Below are 8,954 nucleotides of genomic sequence, written 5' to 3' on the forward strand. Positions count from 1 at the left end.
GCGCAGGGAAAAAAAGGTTACTGGGTACATAAATTAAAAAAAAAAAACCAACATAGAGTTTATTATTTCCATTTTTAATACCCAGGAAGCAATCATGGCAAGATGATATTGCTTTCTCACAAAAAGGCCTTTAGTTTAATATAAATGATGAATAAACATGGGAAGTAAAGACAAAGCCACTGAAAACTCATGAGGCAGGGTGCCATTCCAATGCAGTGAGTGAACTACAGAACTGAATCCTAATTTTATTTTAAGAAGAGTTATACCCCATTATTCCCAGTGAGAGAGTAGTTTTCCTTGCCTGAATCGCATAGACTTTTATTTGGTGTAAGTCACTCTCTACATTGAAAGACAATTCTGGTCTCATTCATTTAGCCTTTCTGTTTTCTACTTGGCTGAGAAGTCTAACCAATTCTCCCTTACCTATGGAGAGCTGGTTTTACCTTCATTTGCTTTCCAATATGCCATTCAGAATAATTTTCCTGCTTTCAGGACTTGGTCTTCAAAGCACCTCATCATTAAAACCCCAAGTTATCTATTTTCATCACCATCATTATTATTATTATTTTTCCCAATACAAAGAAAATGCATTCAGAGTTTAAAGCTAAAGATGGTGCAAGCAGAGACTAAGAATCTTAATCAATATTTAATTTAGCTATATTTGCTACTTAATTCTGAGTAGCCAAGTTCCATGCATTAATAATTGCACCTCTTGGTTTTGCAGGCAATCTTTACCAACACAAGCATTGCTGCAAGGACTGAGAGAACAAGTTAGAAGCTCACACTTTGTACTTATTATAGCTATTTATCTTATATCTATTATATATCTATTTATCTATCCTTAGGAAAGGATTAAGATAACTTGGCTGTAAAACTACCTCTTCCAAGCTTAAGCTTATTTTGATGTCACAGAGAGCTGGATAGACCTAAACTGAAAGACCTTTCAGAAAGCCTCAGCTTTCTGCACAGTGATTGACTCTGTCATCTACACTCACAAAAGCCGGCAAGCATCTTGTTACAATGCAGATTCTGCAACACGCATATCAGACAACGAGGCCCGTGGAAAAGAAATATCTATGAATTGATTCTTGATAGATGTTTCAGAGATGTTTATTTCTCCAGCCGCATGGCCGGGTTCTGCCGAGGAACTGCTGCAATCATGGGACCCGAGGGTCCTTGTCCACAGGGGAACACAAAACAACCAATGGGAACGAGGCTGACCAGGGGCAGGGAAACCCCGTGTCTGTCCCTTCAGGGCCCCTCTCCCAGGGCTACATGGCAGGGGGAGGGCCCCAACATTTCACCCATTTATTTTTAACAAAAGAGATTTGAAACTTAACATTGAAAACAACTGGATAAACATGAGATAACAAGGACAGTTTCAAAACAAAACAAGCCACCCTCCTGAGTCTTTAGATGTCCAAACAGATTCTCTGGAACATCTTAAGGCTGACAGAAGGGAGGCAGGACTCTCCGGGCATGCTTTATGGGGAAACTGAGGCAGGAGAGGGTTTCTTCCATTTGTACCTGTTGGAACACTAAACAAAAATAGTTAATTTCTTCCCTCCCCCTCTTCATCCCCCCCTTGGCATCGGAGAGGAGTTGTAGGGAAAAGGAATTGTATAGGGAAGCCATGGGGTGAAAAACAGATTAGGAATAAACTGGGAATGGGGTACACTTAGGAAAGGGTTCATATTGGGTATAGGGTGAAAGGGGAAAGTAGGTTGTGGGTAGGGAAGTTGCTGGAATGGATATTGTTTATAATTTTGTGCAGAACGGCTGCCTTTGACTGGAATACCCCCAGGCCCAGTAACATTTGCTGCTTGTAAACCCTTCTTTCCTTGCACTATTTTGAATAGCTCTCCATCTCCCAAGCTTGGGATGCATTTTTCAGGGTTATTCTTTTTAATAGCAGTTCTATGAACAAATGTGTCTTCTTGGTTGTCACATCTTGTTATGAATCCATAATTTTGTTTAACATTATACCATTTTACTATTCCTAAAACCTTAGCTATGGTGATTTTTTCCTTTTTCCGAGTGGCTGCTGTTTTCTGTCTCACTGCGCTTTTATTTTCCCTTTCACTTTTGCTCGCTCCCGTGTTGAAACTGCCAGGGTTGTCAGTGCTGCCGGGGCTGTCGGGGCTGCTCGTGCCTCCGCGCTCTTCCCGGGGTTGCATTCGGGGCTGTGTGGGCCGGGCCGGGCTGCGCCGCTCAGCTCCCCACGCGCTGCCGCTTCTGCTCTCAGCTGCGCTGCCACTGCCTGGCGCTGCACCCACGTCTCGGCCGGGCCCCGAGCGGCAGCCCCCCGTGCCCTGCTCCAGCGCGTTTCAGCTGGGCGCGGCTCCGCTCCACCGCCACTGCCGCCAGCCGCCGCCCGCGCATCGCCCCTCTCGGTCGGGCGTTCACGGGGCTCGCTCCACCACGCGCTGTGCGGGGCCGGGTGGGCACCGCCGGGTCACGCCGCTCCTGCCACGCCTCGCTCTGCTGCCGACACTGCAGCTCGCACCGCTCCGCCCACACGTGGGAACTGCCTCGCTGCTGCTCGCAGAGGGCTCAGTCCACGTGGTCTGGGTCGCATGGACTCTGAGGCACGCTTCCCTTCGCCAGGACACAGCTGACATTGCTCAACAGTCTCGGTAATTAAATAATATTCACGAAAATATTCTTCCATTGGCATATATTTTGACTCAGAAATCAACTGTGTCCAAATGGTCTTCCAAAAGTCTTTGGTAAGAATTAAATCCCAAGAAATGTAGAAAAAGTTCTTAAACAACCAGGAAAGGAAATGTTTCAGTTCCTTTTGAGCTTGAATTAAGCTAAAATTTACAAATTGTTCAAGAATCTTTTCAAGTTTAAGATAAATGTCTGTATGCGGCTCGGAGAGCCAAGAGTCTTTCCATGGTTCCTCCATAATTTAGAGATGGAACAGCAAAACAAAACAAGAAGAGGAATCCAGAGTTTACTCACAAATCAGTCGCTGTCCTTAAGGATCAGGGATCGTTCTGCTCGTATTATCAACCATTTGTTACAGCAGGGAAACTGCAACACGATGTATCAGACAAAGAGGCCGGTGGAAAGAAATATATATGGACCGATTCTTGGTAGATGTTTCAGAGCTGTTTATTTTCCCAGCCGCATGGCCGGGGCTCTGCTGAGGAACTGCTCAATCACGGGACCTGAGGGTCCTTGCCCGTGCAGGGGAACACAAAACAACCACTGGGGAACGAGGCTGACCAGGGGCTAGGGAAACCCTAGGCCCCTCTCCCAGGACCCCATGGCAGGAGGGAAGGGACCCCGACAGCATCTCATCTTAGAGCTGGTTCATTAAAAAAACACAACAAAACAACAACCCAGCTGTGGCAGAATAAAAGGAGTGTGCCTTCACCTGGAGAGTACAGCAGGGTGACTTGGGGATACAGAGACTAAAATCTGCCCAGCCTGGTGATTTGTAATAGCTAAGATATTTGTTTGTTTACAAATTATAACAACTCCTTGAAGAGTATTTGGCAATATAAAACAGTTCATCTTGTCTTTAGAAGTTAATCTTGTGTTTAGAAGAGGAATCTACACTTTACACAGGGTTTTAATGATTCTTAGAGTCTGTCAGTTGCAGCATTCAAGCAATGTCACCTGGCTTATCCATCTCTTCCCCCATTCCCAGAGTAACTGTCAATCAATATTCCCACCCTTTTGTGTTTCTATCATAAACTATAATCAGATATTTACATATCACTGAACTGCTAAGACAAAGTCCACTGCATAGCTGCTTGTCCTAAGTTAGCTGCCCTGCTGAGGCATACCAGTATTTCTGTGAATGGATGAGCTGCCCATATCCAAAAATTTTTTTCTGAGCTTTGAATGGTTGGAAACTTGCCTGCAATTCTCACAGCTGGAAAGAGACATTATTGGTTTTTAGACAACTTTGTCAGTCTCTACTGGGTATCTCTATGTACAATGAGCTTCAGGACAATAAGATGGGCAATTCCACAGTGGAAAGCTGGAGCAATACCATTGCTTCAGTGGAATTATTCTGGATTTACAGTGCAGAAAGTCAGATTGGAATCTGGACAACTAATAATGGGTCAGTAAATCCTTTTCTCACCTTTTTTCTCCTCCCCAAGAAAGATAATGAAGCTAAAGAAAAAGAAACTAGACCAAAAATAAAGCGAAGTGGCTGTTGCACACAGTTAATGCTGCACCCAGTGTTCTCATGAAGAACAGGGAGTTTCCACATGGGAAATTCCCTTAAACTCTGTGTTTATTCTCATGGGAGATGAGCAAGCAGCCAAGTAAGAGAATGCAAAGGATTCAGCTGCTCCAAAGGAAGATAGACCTTAGATTGCAGAGGGAGAATCAGAATTGCTATTATTTTTAAATTTAACAATCACTGTAAGCAACAGACCTCTTAGTGGTCAATGTGGCCAACACAGGCTTCAACATGAACATCTAAGGAGAGGGGTTCACACTTGATCTTGCCTCAACCTAGTGCAATAAAATATATGGTAAAGGACTTTCTCAAGTACAACACAACAGAAAATAGAAACAACACAGCTTATGCATGAGGTCTAAGACTGCTTAACTCATACGTCTTGCAGCACTAAGAATATATTTTAGTCTTGCTGTTTCCTACCAGACAAGTGTCTGATGTTGCACCAAGAGCCTCCCCAAAGTTAGGGTGACACTTCAAGGCAGCTTTTCACAATGCTGCACCCTGAACAGTGGTGTTTTTTTCCCCACAGTCCAACACTGTGCACAGCGGTGGTGAAAACAATGAGTTTCACAGTCAAAATAAAGCCTTACAAGCCTCTATCAGTACCTTGAGTTCCCTTTACTCTTCCTCCCTCCTGTCTCTCAGTGGATTCTTGATTGCGTTTAATTTTCTTTTTCCCTTGAAATTTCCCAAGCTTCTTCCTTCTGGATACCAGCTGGATACCAAGTTGGGCTCCAGCTCTGAGAACAGACTGCTCGTTTCCTCTAATGCTGTGAGGAGTTTTGGCCCTGACGTCTATTGCACAGGACCAGGTGCTGCCAAGGGCTGCAGGAGAACTGAATAAGACCTTTAAGATACGATCCTGTGTGACTGCCTGGACTGGAAACGCAGTGGGCAGAATGGATGGGACTTCGAAGTGCTACAGGAAATAAAACAGCTCCTTTTTACAAACTCAACTGTGGGACTGGAGCAGTCTGAGCAAAGTAGCTCCACAGCTAGTCCGAGACATGGCTGGAGAGCACTTCCCAGCTTCTTGCATTCAAACATGCAGTGTCTGGCCTGACTTCTGAGACTGAATGCTAGATTTAGGATCTGGCCATCAAGTGCTGTCATTAAACGATGTGCTAAGAATGGAGAAATGTCACTGAAGACCTTCCAAAGCTCTGATTCCATAGCTCATACATCCTCTTGCTGCCAAACTTGTTTCCAGAATGAAAACTGATCCCCTGCTCAACAGGGAAATGTGAGACCCCCCTACATTCACCAGAAAGAAGAAAGGGAAGTGTCTTGTTCACAATCCTTCCTACTCTGCTTACACTGAACCTCAGTCAGAGGCAGTGACACAGGGAATGAATTTCTTAGAAACTAAGAAATGGCAAACACTTGGTTTGGCTTCTCTGTTTTAATCTTGTTTCATTTCCATTATGTCTAGCTGAAAACAGGTAGGTCTTCCATCCTTGGCCATGATACTGGATCTAAATCTTCTCTGGACACCAATTACTTTTGCCCACAGCCACTGAAATCAATGGGAATTCACACACAGCAGAAGTCTCAGCTGGAGAATGATGTAAGATCAGAGCTTTTGTCTGCAATTCATGCATGCCTAAGAGTGCTAAAGAAATAATGATTAACAATGTGATTATTAATTGACGTATCAAGGAATTTATGTTCCTTTGTCATGAATATATTGGGTAAAGTGAATATAATTATGTTGAGTAAAAAACCCTACAGGCTATCAGTACCAGTATTAATTTTAAAGACTGTTTATGCATGTTAATGACAACATCGCTCAAATATTGTAAGTTATTCTGATTTTACTGGCAGAGAAGCAGAGGTTAAGTTTTTTAAGGCCACACAGCAAGTAAGTCCTTGGATTTATAACTCCCAAATCTGCCTTCTGCTCGGTCCAGCAGGTCATGCTGATTAACTGTGGAATGCATATTTCCAACAAACTCTTAAGGGACAAGAGGAATCAGAAGGAACAAAAGGTACAAAAAAAAGTAAGCATTAATTCTAAAAAAAAAAAAAAAAAGTTTTCCACCGTTTAAAAAACACAAGTCAACTTCTGTTCAAGGTGTCATACCTCATCAGTGCGATAGCCAGGAACAGAAGCACTAGAAGAACATGAGGGAAATTGTCCTGACAGCGTTTTTAACAAAACTAAAATAAACACAACAGCTTTATGTCACGAGATTTCCAGTACAAAGGAAATCTAATATGTGTCTGAGATTTCAAATGAAGTTTATGGAGGTTTATCCCAATGTAGCTGAAAAGTTCAGAGAAGCCAGAACTGTTCCCTTCCATGTGGATATTGGCAGCCAGGAGACCGTAAGAAACAAGCAGTGATACTGTTATTTCAGCTTCTTGAAGACTATTTCTATGCTACTGCTCTATATTATATAAGTCTGCTCCTCAGAGTTGGACCTATCTGTCCGTACTGGAATACGTATAAAAACCCAAACCTGTTTTAAGCAAATTAAGAATTTAAATATTAATTTAGTTGTTTTAAAGATGAACCATTTTTAGAAAACCAAGAAAATTAAATGGAACTGACCCTGAAATTTCAAAGACCTTTTGTCAGACATTAACCAAGACAAGTGTGAAAGGAAGTGCTGATTACGTGACAATACTACAACCAGACCATCTGGAATCTGGAGCAGGAATAAAGAATTCATTTCCATTCCATCCAGAGTCTCCATCCATAAAAAGTTAATTTCCTTTTATAGGTAAACAAAGGGAGTTGCTCAACCTGACACAGCTACCTGAATAATCAGACAGGACTTGCAGAGGCCTTAATGCACACAGTGGTTCAAGCTGCAAACTGCCTTCTCCCTTTTCTGACTGCACCTCATTTACATTTACACACTTTATGACATGGGACAAATCCCAACCTATTGCTGGCAGATTAAAATTAAGTACCTGCAACAATCTTTCTCAAGTACTGAAAGAGAGGTTGGTACTGAGAGTCAAGTGACAAAGTATCAACAAAAACCCCCTTAGAGATTAAAGAACAATGGCCTTGTTTGAACTTGACTTTGGTTAAAGTCAAGCAGCTGGAAAAGCTCCTGATCCCATACTCACATGTAAAAAATAGATGGAGAAATCACATATTCTGATACTTAATTTAGAACCTGACATTCTAAACTTACTCTGTGGGTAGTTAAGTCAGAGCCAGACACTACTCCTACTATGCATTACTGTTTCAGAAACTGACTTCTGAGACCCGGTATATAGAAACATCTTAAATAATGTTGCAAATAAAATTCACATTAAGAATCTTACTAGTTTCAGCCAAGAGAAAGAACTCAAATTTTGCTAATATTTCTTGTTATAAAACTAGGAATATTTTGCTCACTTTGAGAGCTCTGGTAAAATTACACTTAGGTATCTGTAACTGGAAGAAGGAAAAGACTTCCCCCCAAACTCTTCTTTTTGCCAGGAGCATTGCAGCATGTCTGTGTCTGCCCAGTTTTCCTCAGAAACATCTGCAGTTTCTAAGGAAGTTACTAATCTCTCTGTGAATCTTTCTCCTTACTCTTTTTGATCCATTACTTTGAGCATTCTTTCTTCATGCGCCAAAAAGTCACACTGAAACTCAGATCATAACCTACCCAAACATAACCTACCCAAACCAGGGGAAGTTACTTAAATGAAATATTTTTATGAAGAAAATATGATCTGTGCTGTGCATGAGTGGCTCTCACACATGGTGTGTGGCCTCCAAGCTGGCCATGCGGAGAGCGCAGACTACACGGCACTGGCTCCACTTCCTCTCCTCCCCACGGTGGCACTGGGTGCAAATCCTTGTCTCTTCTGTGAAGTGACAGGGCACAGCCACAAATGCCATGGTATGTTCACAAAGCTGGGTAGCCATGCAGCTGGTTCTGCCAGCTCACAGACTCTGGGTGGTGACTGGGAACCACAGTGGTCTCACCTCTTGACATCTGGTTTGGCCTTGACAGGCTATGTCCTACACCACTTCCAGCAGAAGGGGAGCATCTGCAGTGCTGTGTGTCCACTCCAGAGGCTATTTCAGCATCCTCCATTTGTCTATTATGAAGCCATAGCCAAAAGAATGGTGGTAAACCTAGGCCATCCCTGTATGTTGATCTGTGCTGCTGCTGTGCACTACGAATGTCCAGAGACTACAACAAACACCCTGTTCCATGAAGCAGAGAGTGGTCTCCTTCCAGTCCCACTATCCAGTCTCACAAGTAGTGCACAGACTCCTTACATCCACTCTGACCTAAACCAAGTTCAGCTTGTTCACAGGTCACATTTTGGACGTTTTCTGTTGACAAGTGAAGTAATCCACACACTCAGTTTGATTTAATAAAAGCAACAGAAGAATTAACTACAGCATTAAAGAAGGGAAGTAAAACTGAAAACAAGGCTCACACAACAAGGTTAGCTTCTTGTATCTTTATTACAGGAAAGTCTAAATTAAAAAGATGATTACTACTGACAGCAGTGAACTAGTGAACTGGAGCCAACTGTTAACCCTCTCTTCAAGTATGGTCTCTTCCATCCCATAAAGGGCTGTCACTCTAGACAAAGCTAGGCAAATAAAGATACCTTGGAAATGACAATGGCTCAAGTAAGATGGGGGATAGTGTGCTATAAGCAATAAAGATAAAAAATTGAAAGAACTTACAGGGAAGAAGTGTGTTTTATGAGCAGAATCCTCAGTGCATATGAAATGGGGTAAATCTCAAGCCAAAGTGAAGCATAACAGAGGCATGGA

The sequence above is a fragment of the Corvus cornix genome, chromosome 2, assembly GCF_000738735.6.
Source record: "Corvus cornix cornix isolate S_Up_H32 chromosome 2, ASM73873v5, whole genome shotgun sequence".
Taxonomy (NCBI): domain Eukaryota; kingdom Metazoa; phylum Chordata; class Aves; order Passeriformes; family Corvidae; genus Corvus; species Corvus cornix.